Source organism: Arachis stenosperma, chromosome 9, assembly GCF_014773155.1.
Source record: "Arachis stenosperma cultivar V10309 chromosome 9, arast.V10309.gnm1.PFL2, whole genome shotgun sequence".
NCBI classification, from domain to species: domain Eukaryota; kingdom Viridiplantae; phylum Streptophyta; class Magnoliopsida; order Fabales; family Fabaceae; genus Arachis; species Arachis stenosperma.
The window spans coordinates 85,888,165-85,899,949 of record NC_080385.1 but is presented as its reverse complement, the minus strand read 5'-3'; the positions used below and the strand labels follow the sequence as shown (position 1 = coordinate 85,899,949).

Sequence of the window (11,785 nt, the reverse complement as noted above, 5' to 3'; positions counted from 1 at the left end):
AAGCATGTCAGAAGGACATTTTCTGATCAATTGTTTGTATCTTTCCCAAGCTTCATAGAGGGATTCTCCATCCTTCTGTCTGAAGGTTTGGACTTCCACTCTAAGCTTACTCAATTTTTAAGGTGGAAAGAACTTTGCTAAGAAGGCATTGACTAGCTTTTCCCATGAGTCCAGGCTTTCTTTAGGTTGTGAGTCCAACCATGCCCTAGCTCTGTCTCTTACAGCAAAAGGGAATAGCATAAGTCTGTAGATCTCAGGGTGTACCCCATTAGTCTTGACAGTGTCACAGATTTGCAAGAATTCATCCAAAAACTGATGAGGATCTTCCAATGGAAGTCCATGGAACTTGCAATTCTGTTGCATTAGAGAAACTAATTGAGGCTTAAGCTCAAAGTTGTTTGCTCCAATGGCAGGGATAGAGATGCTTCTCCCATAGAAGTCGGGAGTAGGTGCAGTAAAGTCACCCAGCACCTTCCTTGCATTGTTGGCATTGTTGTTGTTTTCGGCTGCCATGTGTTCTTCTTCTTTGAAGATGAATGTTAGGTCCTCTGCAGAGAGTTGTGCCTTAGCTTCTCTTAGCTTTTGCTTCAAGGTCCTTTCAGGTTCAGGATCAGCTTCAACAAAAATGCTTTTGTCTTTGTTCCTGCTCATATGAAAGAGAAGAGAACAAGAAAGTATGGAATCCTCTATGTCACAGTATAGAGATTCCTTAAGGTGTCAGAGGAAAAGAAAAATGGAAGAAAGAAGTAGGAGAATTCGAACTTAGTCAGATAGAGTTCGAATTGTGCATTGAGGAGGAGTGGTACTCCACAAATAGAAGGATGTGAGAAGGGAGGAAGAGCTTTTTCAAAAATTAAGTTAAAGAATTTGAAAACATTTTGAAAAACACTAATTAATTTTCGAAAATAAGAGTGGGAAAGAAATCAAGTGATTTTTGAAAAAGATTTTGAAATTAGAAGTCAAAAAGATTTGATTGAAAACTGTTTTGAAAAAGATGTGATTAAAAAGATATGATTGGTTTTAAAAAGATATGATTGAGAAGATATGATTTGAAAAACATTTTAAAAAGATTTGATTTTAAAAATTAATAACTTGGCTATCAAGAAAAGATATGATTCAAACATTAAACCTTTCTCAACAGAAAAGGCAACATACTTGAAATGTTGAATCAAATCATTAATTGATAGCAAGTATCTTTGAAAAAGGAAAGAAATTGATTTTGAAAATATTTGATTGAAAAGATATGATTTGAAAAAGATTTGATTTTGAAAAACTTTGAAAACTTGACAAAAAAAAATTGATTTGAAAACAAAATCCTCCCCCTTGTGCCATCCTGGCGTTAAACGCCCAGAATGGTGCACATTCTGGCGTTTAACGCCCAATGCACTACCTTTTTGGGCGTTAAACGCCCAACCAGGTACCCTGGCTGGCGTTTAAACGCCAGTCTGTCCTTCTTCACTGGGCGTTTTGAACGCCCAGCTTTTTCTGTGCAATTCCTCTGCTGTATGTTCTGAATCTTCAATTCTCTGTATTATTGACTTGAGAAGACACAAATTAAAAATATTTTTGGATTTTCAATAATCAAAATGCAACTAAAATCAAATAACAATGCATGCAAGACACCAAACTTAGCAGTTTGTATACTACTGACACTAATGAGAATGCATATGAGACACACAAAACACTCAAGTCAAGAGAATTTAAAGATTAGAGTAAGAAATCATCCATAACATCTTGAAGATCCTTAAGACACATGAATGCATGCAATTGACACCAAACTTAAGATGAGACACTAGACTCAAACAAGAAACATAAAATATTTTTGGTTTTTATGATTTTGTAATTTTTTTGTGCTTTTTCGAAAATTATATGGAAAAGAAAATAAAGGTATCAAAATTCTTAATGAGAATTCCAGGAATCATGCAATGTTAGTCTAAAGCTTTAGTCTAAAGGAATTAGACATGGCTAGCCAAGCTTCAGCAGGACATTGCATTCAAGAGCTAAATTGATGAGAATCAATCAGCTTTGGTAATGGTAAGAACATCACCTTGAAACACTAGAATTCACTCTTAAGAATTTTGAAAAATACCTAATCTAAGCAACAAGATGAACCGTCAGTTGTCCATACACAAAACAATCCCCGGCAACGGCGCCAAAAACTTGGTGCGCGAAATTGTGATCACTACACAACTTTGCACAACTAACCAGCAAGTGCACTGGGTCGTCCAAGTAATACCTTACGTGAGTAAGGGTCGATCCCACGGAGATTGTTGGTATGAAGCAAGCTATGGTCACCTTGTAGATCTCAGTCAGGCAGACTCAAATGGGTATAGATGATGAATAAAACATAAAGATAAAGATAGAGATACTTATGTATATCATTGGTGAGGGCTTCAGATAAGCGTATGAAGATGCTTTCCCTTCCGTCTCTCTGCTTTCTTACTGTCTTCATCCAATCCTTCTTACTCCTTTCCATGGCAAGCTTATGCAAGGGTTTCACCGTTGTCAGTGGCTACCTCCCATCCTCTCAGTGAAAACGTTCCTATGCTCTGTCACAGCATAGGCTAATCATCTGTTGGTTCTCGGTCAGGCCGGAATAGAATCCAGTGATTCTTTTGCGTCTGTCACTAACGCCCCGCCTGCTAGGAGTTTGAAGCACGTCACAGTCATTCAATCATTGAATCCTACTCAGAATACCACAGACAAGGTTAGACCTTCCAGATTCTCTTGAATGCCGCCATCAGTTCTAGCCTATACCACGAAGACTCTGATCTCACGGAATGGCTGGCTCGTTTGTCAGGCGAGCACTCGGTTGTCAGGCGATCAACCATGCATCGTGTATCAGGAATCCAAGAGATATTCACCCAATCTAAGGTAGAATGGAGGTGGTTGTCAGTCACACGTTCATAGGTGAGAATGATGATGAGTGTCACGGATCATCACATTCATCAAGTTGAAGAACAAGTGATATCTTGGACAAAGAACAAGCGGAATTGAATAGAAGAACAATAGTAATTGCATTAATACTCGAGGTACAGCAGAGCTCCACACCTTAATCTATGGTGTGTAGAAACTCCACCGTTGAAAATACATAAGAACAAGAGTGATCATTGGTTTCGGCCCCAGAGAGGGAACCAGAAGAACCAAGATGAAAATACAATAGTAAAAGGTCCTATATATAGAGAACTAGTAGCCTAGGGTGTACAGAGATGAGTAAATGACATAAAAATCCACTTCCGAGCCCACTTGGTGTGTGCTTGGGCTGAGCAATGAAGCAATTTCGTGTAGAGACTCTTCTTGGAGTTAAACGCCAGCTTTTATGCCAGTTTGGGCGTTTAACTCCCATTTAGGTGCCAGTTCCAGCGTTTAACGCTGGAATTTCTGAGGGTGACTTTGAACGCCAGTTTGGGCCATCAAATCTTGGGAAAGGTATGGACTATCATATGTTGCTGGAAAGCCCAGGATGTCTACTTTCCAACGCCGTTGAGAGCGCGCCAATTGGGTATCTGTAGCTCCAGAAAATCCACTTCGAGTGCTGGGAGGTCAGAATCCAACAGCATCTGCAGTCCTTTTCAGTCTCTAAATCAGATTTTTGCTCAGGTCCCTCAATTTCAGCCAGAAAATACCTGAAATCACAGAAAAACACACAAACTCATAGTAAAGTCCAGAAAAGTGAATTTTAACTAAAAATTAATAAAAATATACTAAAAACTCAACTAAATATACCAAAAACATACTAAAAACAATGCCAAAAAGCGTACAAATTATCCGCTCATCAGCCAGCATGCCCCAAAAAGTTTCTAATTGCCTTGACATCACTTGGTGGAGGTAATTTTTCAATTAGCTCCACCTTAGCTCTGTCCACCTCAATACGTTGGTTAGAAACTTTATGGCCAAGGACTATTCCATCTGTCACCATAAAGTGGTATTTTTCCCAATTCAAGACCAAATTGGTGTATCAGACATCTTTTTAATACCAAGGCAAGATGATTTAGGCAATTAGGAAAAGAATCTTCGAATACTGAGAAGTCATCCATGAAAACTTCAATGAACTTCTCTATCATATATGAGAAGATGGAAAGCATGCAGCGTTGAAAAGTTGCTGGCGCATTACATAGCCCAAATGGCATGCGCCTATAGGCAAACACTCCATATGGGCAAGTAAATGATGTTTTCTCCTGGTCTCTTGGATCAACCACTATTTGGTTATATACCGAATAACCATCTAGAAAGCAATAGTATGTGTGTCCTGCAAGTCTTTCCAGTATCTAGTCCATGAAGGGAAGTGGGAAATTATCTTTTCTTGTGGCTTCATTGAGTTTTCTGTAATCAATACACATTCTCCATCTTGTGACAGTTCTTGTAGGGATTAGCTCATTCATTTCATTGGGTACCATAGTGATTCTTCCTTTCTTGGGGACTACTTGGACGGGGCTGACCCATGGGCTATCCGAAATTGTGTAGATCACTCCTCCCTGCCACAGCTTCATGACTTCCTTTTGTACCACTTTCTTTATAACTGGATTCAGCCTCCTTTGGGGCTGAATGGAAGGTTTGGCATCCTCTTCCATTAGTATCTTATGCATGCATATGGCCGAACTGATTCCCTTCAAGTCAGCAAGTGACCATCCAATGGCATCCTTATGCTTTTGTAAGACTTGAAGTAACACTTCCTCCTGTTCTTGGCTGAGGGCTGAATTTATGATTACTGGATAGCTTTCATTATTTCCTTAGTATGCATATTTGAGGGTGGGTGGCAGTGCCTTTAGCTCAAGCTTGGGCGCCTCTTTCCTTTTATCCTTCCCCTCTAGTGTGCTTTGAACATGAACTTCAGCTGTTACAGCCTCTTCGCATGATGCTGATTCCTCTTCTTCTATTGACTCCTCAAGTTCTTCTTCTTTAAGAGTTGTGATGAGCAGATAATTTATACACTTTTTGGCATTATTTTTAGGTAGTTTTTAGTAGAATCTAGCTACTTTTAGGGATGTTTTTATTAGTTTTTATGCAAAATTCACATTTCCGGACTTTACTATGAGTTTGTGTGTTTTTTTGTGATTTCAGGTATTTTCTGGCTGAAATTGAGGGACCTGAGCAAAAATCTGATAGGAGGCTGAAACAGGACTACAGATGCTGTTGGATTTTGACCTCCCGGCACTCGAAATGGATTTTATGGAGCCACAGAACTCCAAATGGCGCGCTCTTAATTGCGTTGGAAAGTAGACATCCAGGGGTTTCCAGCAATATATAATAGTCCATAATTTATTCGAGTTTAGATGACGCAAACTGGCGTTCAACGCCAGCTCCATGCTGCATTCTGAAGTAAAACGCAAGAAACACATCACAAACCAGAGTTAAACGCCAAAAACACGTTACAACTTGGCGTTTAATGCCAAGAGAAGCCTCTGCACGTGTAAAGCTCAAGCTCAGCCCAAACACACACCAAAGTGGGTCCCAGAAGTGGATTTCTACATCATTTACTTATCTTTGTAACCCTAGTAACTAGTTTAGTATAAGTAGAACTTTTTACTATTGTATTAGACATCTTGGTTATCCTGATTCCCTCTCTGGGGTCGGAACCAATGAACATCTTTATCCCTTATGTATTTTCAACAGTGGAGTTTCTACACACCATAGATTAAGGGTGTGGAGCTCTGCTGTTCCTCGAGTATTAATGCAATTACTACTGTTTTCTATTCAATTCACGCTTATTCTTATTCTAAGATATCCATTCGCACTCAAGAACCTGATGAATGTGATGATTATGTGACGCTCATCACCATTCTCACCTATGAACGTGTGCTTGGCAACCACTTTCGTTTTACATGCAAATAAGCTTGAATGAATATCTCTTGGATTCCTTGATCAGAATCTTCATGGTATAAGCTAGAATCCATTGGCAGCATTCTTGAGAATCCAGAAAGTCTAAACCTTGTCTGTGGTATTCCGAGTAGGATTCAGGGATTGAATGACTGTAACGAGCTTCAAACTCGCGATGTAGGGCGTGGTGACAGACGCAAAAGGATAGTAAATTCTATTCTTACATGATTTAGAACCGACAGATGATTAGCCATGCGGTGACAGCGCACCTGGACCATTTTTACTGAGAGGACGGACGGTAGCCATTGACAACGGTGATCCTCCAACATACAGCTTGCCATGGAAAGGAGTAAGAATGACTGGATGAAAGTAGTAGGAAAGCAGAGATTCAGAAGGAACACAGTATCTTCATGCGCTTATCTGAAATTCCCACCAATGAATTACATAAGTATCTCTATCATTATTTTATGCTTTATTTATCTTTATATTCGAAAACCATTATAACCATTAGAATCCACCTGACTGAGATTTACAAGATGACCATAGCTTGCTGGTTAGTTGTGCGAAGTTGTGAAGAATGTGTGTGAACCATGGTATTATGCACCATGTTTTTGGAGCCGTTGCCAGGAATTGTTCGAGTTATGAAAAGTATGAGTCACAATTTTGCCTATCAAATTTTTGGCGCCGTTGGTGGGGATTGTTTGAGTTTGGACAACTGACGGTTCATCTTGTTGCTCAGATTAGGTAATTTTTATTTTTTTTCCAAAAAAGTTTTCAAAAATCATTCATAAATTTTTATTTGATTTCGTTTTTCCAAAAAGTAATTTTCGAAAAAATACAAAAAAATCATAAAATCATAAAATCAAAAATATTTTGTGTTTCTTGTTTGAGTCTAGTGTCACATTTTAAGTTTGGTGTCAATTGCATGTTTTTAAAATTTGTGCATTTTTCGAAAACTCATGCATGGTGTTCTTCATGATTTTCAAGTTGTTCTTGATAACTCTTCTTGTTTGATCTTCATATTTTCTTGTTTTGTGTCTTTTCTTGTTTTTCATATGCATTTTTAGTTTGTTAGTGTCTAAGCATTAAAAATTTCTAAGTTTGGTGTCTTGCATGTTTTTCTTTTTCTTAAAAATTTTACAAAAATAAGTCTTGATGTTCATCATGATCTTCAAAGTGTTCTTGGTGTTCATCTTGACATTCATAGTGTTCTTGCATGCATCATGTATTTTGATTCATAATTTTCATGTTTTGAGTCATTTTGTTGTTTTGAGTGTTTTTAAAATTAGTTGTTTATTGTTAGTCAAGTCAAGATTTCATTTTTAAAAATCTTATCTTTTCAAAACTTTTTCAAAAATCAAATCTTTTTCATTTTTCTTTTATATTTTTGAATTTTTTTTATTTTAAAAATCTTTTTCTTATCTTTATTTCATAATTTTCAAAAACTTTACTAACAATTAATGTGATTGATTCAAAAATTTGAAGTTTGTTACTTTCTTGTTAAGAAAGGTTAAATCTTTAAATTCTATAATCATATCTTTTAGTTTCTTGTTAGTCAAGTAATCAATTTTAATTTTAAAAATAAAATCTTTTTAATTTCCTTTGCAAATCTTTTTCAAAATATCTTTTCAGTCATATCTTTTCAATCATATCTTTTTAAACATATCTTTTTCAAATCAATCTTTTTCAAAATCAATTTCAAAATCTTTTCTAACTTCTTATCTTTTTAAAATTGATTTTCAAATCGTTTTCAACTAACTAATTGACTTTTTGTTTGTTTCCTATCTTTTTCAAAACCACGTAACTACTTTTCTATCTCTAATTTTTGAAATCACTAACCATTTTTCAAAAATTAATTTTCGAAAACTCCTCTCTCTCATCTGCTTCTATTTACTTTATTTATCTACTAACACTTCTCTTCTACTCATAATTCGAACCCTCTTCTCTTCTCTCTGTGTTCGAATTTTCCCTCTTTTATTCTTTTCTTATTCTACTTACAAAAAGGAATCTCTATACTGTGACATAGAGGATTCCTTTTCTTTTCTATTTTTTTCTCTCTCATATGAGTAGGAACAAGAAAAAAGGCATTCTTGTTGAAGCTGATCCTGAACCTGAAAGGACCATGAAGAGGAAGCTAAGAGCAGCTAAAGCACAACACTCTGAAGAGGACCCAACTGAAATTTTTGAACAAGAAAATGATATGGCAGCCGAACCCAACAATAATGCAAGGAAGATGCTTGGTGACTTTACTGCACCAAATTCCAACTTACATGGAAGAAGCATCTCAATTCCTGCCATTGGAGCAAACAACTTTTAGCTAAAGCCTCAATTAGTTTCTCTAGTGCAACAGAATTGTAAGTTTCATGGACTTTCATCAGAAGATACTTTTCAGTTCTTAACTGAATTCTTGCAGATCTGTGATACTGTTAAGACCAATGGCGTTGATCCCGAGGTCTACAGGCTTATGCTTTTCCCTTTTGCTGTAAGTAACAAAGCTAGAGTATGGTTGGACTCTCAACCTAAAGACAGTCTAAACTCTTGGGATAAGCTGGTCACGGCTTTCTTAGCCAAGTTCTTTCCTCCTCAAAAGTTGAGCAAGCTTAGAGTGGATGTTCAAACCTTCAGACAAAAAGAAGATGAATCCCTCTATGAAGCTTGGGAGAGATACAAGCAACTGACCAAAAAGTGTCCTTCTCACATGCTTTCAGAATGGACCATCCTGGATATATTCTATGATGGTCTGTCTGAATTGTCTAAGATGTCATTTGACCATTATGCAGGTGGATCTATTCACCTAAAGAAAACGCCTGCAGAAGCTCAGGAACTCATTGACATGGTTGCAAATAACCAGTTCATGTACACTTCTGAAAGGGATCTTGTGAGTAATGGGATGCCTCAGAGGAAGGAAGTTCTTGAAATTTATGCTCTGAATGCCATATTGGCTCAGAACAAAATATTGACCCAACAAGTCAATATGATATCTCAGAGTCTGAATGGATTGCAAAATGCATCCAACAGTACTAAAGAAGCATCTTCTGAAGAAGAAGCTTATGATCCTGATTTACATGGATGAAGCATTTGGCAACACCTATAACCCTTCATGGAGAAATCATCCGAATTTTTCATGGAAGGATCCACAGAAGCAAGGCTTCAATAATAACAATGGTGGAAGAAACAGGTTTAGCAATAGCAAGCCTTTTCCATTATCTTCTCAGTAACAGACTGAGAATTCTGAGCAGAGTCCCTCTATCTTAGCAAACATAGTCTCTGATCTATCTAAGGTCACTTTAAGGTTCATGAATGAAACAAGGTCCTCCATTAGAAACTTGGAGGCACAAGTGGGTCAGCTGAGTAAGAAAATCACTGAAACTCCTCCTAGTACTCTCCCAAGCAATATAGAAGAGAATCCAAAAAGAGAGTGCAAGGCCATTGATATAATCAAAATGGCCGAATTCAAAGAGGAAGGGGAGGACGTGAATCACAATGAGGAAGACCTCATAGGATGTTCCCCAGACAGAAAGGAGTTCCCTATTGAGGACCTAAAGGAATATGAGGCTCATATAGAGACTATAGAGATTCTATTAAACTTCCTTCTACCATTCATGAGCTCTGAGAACTATTCTTCCTCTGAAGAGGATGAAGATGTAACTGAAGAGCAGGTTGCTCAATATCTAGGAGCCATCATGAAGCTGAATGCCAAGTTATTTGGTAATAAGACTTGTGAAGATGAACCTCCCTTGCTCATTAGTGAACTAAATACATGGTTTCAGCAAACTTTACTTCAAAAGAAACAAGATCCTGGTAAATTTTTAATACCCTGTACCATAGGCACCATGACCTTTGAGAAGGCTCTGTGTGACCTGGGGTCAGGTATAAATCTTATGCCACTCTCTGTAATGGAAAAATTGGGGATATTTGAGGTACAAGCTGTAAGAATCTCATTAAAGATGAAGGTTAAAGGCCTTTACATCCCTGCTAATTTCATAATCCTAGACACTGGGAAGGATGAGGATGAATGCATCATCCTTGGAAGACCCTTCCTAGCCACAGCAGGAGCTGTGATTGATGTTGACAGAGGAGAGCTAGTCCTTCAATTGAATGGGGACTACCTTGTGTTTAAAGCTCAAGGATCTTCCTCTGTAACCATGGAGAGGAAGCATGAAAAGCTTCTCTCAATGCAAAGTCAAACAAAGCCCCCACAGTCAAACTCTAAGTTTGGTGTTGGGAGGCCACAACCAAACTCTAAGTTTGGTGTTGAACACCCACATTCATACTCTATGTTTGGTTTTGGGAGGTCCCAACAATGCTCTGAATACTTGTGAAGCTCTATTAGAGCTCACTGTCAAGCTATTGACATTAAAGAAGCGCTTATTGGGAGGCAACCCAATTTTTATTTATCTATATTTCTATTGTTCTTCTATGTTTTATTAGGTTTATGATCATGTGGAGTCAAAAAATAATTGCAAAAATTAAAAACAGAATCAAAAACAACAGAAAAAAATGCACACCCTAGAGGAAGAGCTGTCTGGCGTTTAAACGCCAGAAACAAGCATCTGTCTGGCGTTTAACGCCAGAAACAAGCACCAAGCTAGCGTTTAACGCCAAAAATAAACATCAGGCTGGCGTTAAACGCCAGAAACAGGCTACATTTGGGCGTTTAACGCCAGAAACAAGCTGCAGTCTGGCGTTAAACGCCAGGATTGCATATAGAGGGCATTTTACATGCCTAAAGGGTGCAGGGATGAGAAATCCTTGACAACTCAGGATCTGTGGACCCCACAGGATCACCTCAGGATCTGTGGAACCCATAGGATCCCCTCTTACCTTACCCCTCTCTCTCACAGCTTTTTCATTCATCAATCACCTTAATCACTCTTCCCTATCACCTCTTCATCAATCACATCCATCCACTTTTCTCCAAAAACCCCACCTACCTTCAAATTCAAAATCTCTTTCCCACCCTAACCCACCCTAAATGACCGAACCCTTACTCCTCTCCCTCCACTATATAAACCCCTTCATCCTTCTTCATTTTCACACAACACAACCATCTCTTCTCCCCCTTGGCCGAAACACACACTTCTCTCCCTCTCCTCCATATCTTCTTCTTCTCCTTCTATTCTTTCTTCTTTTGCTCGAGGGCGAGCAACATTCTAAGTTTGGTGTGGTAAAACATAGCTTTTTGTTTTTCCATAACCATTGATGGCACCTAAGGCCAGAGAAACCTCAAGAAAGAGGAAAGGGACGGCAATTGCTTCCTCCTCTAATTCATCTCAAAAGCCCATCAAGACCACTTCTATGAAGTTTTGGCCAAGAAAAAGGTGATCCCTGAGGTCCCTTTTAAGCTCAAAAAGGACGAATATCTAGAAATCCGACAAGAGATTAGAAGAAGAGCATGGGAAGTTCTCTCCAATGCTATTCAACAAGTCAGAATCTTAACAGTTCAAGAGTTCTATGCAAATGCATGGATCACTTGGAACCATGATCAAAGCATGAACCCAAACCCAAAGAATTGGCTTACAATGGTTCAGGGGAAACGCTTAGATTTCAGTCCGGAGAACGTAAGGCTGGCGTTCAACTTACCTATGATGCAAGAAGATGCACGCCCCTACACTAGAAGGGTCAACTTTGATCAAAGGTTGGACCAAGTCCTCATGGACATATGTGTGGAAGGAGCTCAATAGAAAAGAGACTCAAAAGGCAAGCCGGTTCAATTAAGAAGACTGGACCTTAAGCCTGTGGCTAGAGGATGGTTGGAGTTCATCCAATGCTCCATCATCCCCACTAGCACCAATCCGAAGTAATTGTGAATCGGGCCATCATGATCCAAAGCATCATGATTGGAGAGGAAGTAGAAGTTCATGAAGTCATCTCTCTAGAACTCTACAAAGTAGCCGAAAAGCCTTTCACCTTGGCAAGGCTAGCTTTTCCTCATCTCATTTGCCATCTACGCAACTTAGCTGGAGTT

The 11,785-nt window shown here is 38.5% G+C and overlaps 2 non-coding genes across 2 annotated transcripts; one reads left to right on the top strand and one right to left on the bottom strand.

Annotated features, from left to right (window-relative positions):
- On the top strand, positions 1 to 108 carry LOC130953862 (small nucleolar RNA R71). The gene has a single exon (XR_009076022.1). It is a non-coding gene; the product is annotated as a small nucleolar RNA R71 (small nucleolar RNA).
- Positions 109 to 8,413: 8,305 nt separating this feature from the next.
- LOC130952628 (small nucleolar RNA R71) lies at positions 8,414 to 8,521 on the bottom strand. The gene has a single exon (XR_009074806.1). It is a non-coding gene; the product is annotated as a small nucleolar RNA R71 (small nucleolar RNA).
- Positions 8,522 to 11,785: the final 3,264 nt, after the last annotated feature.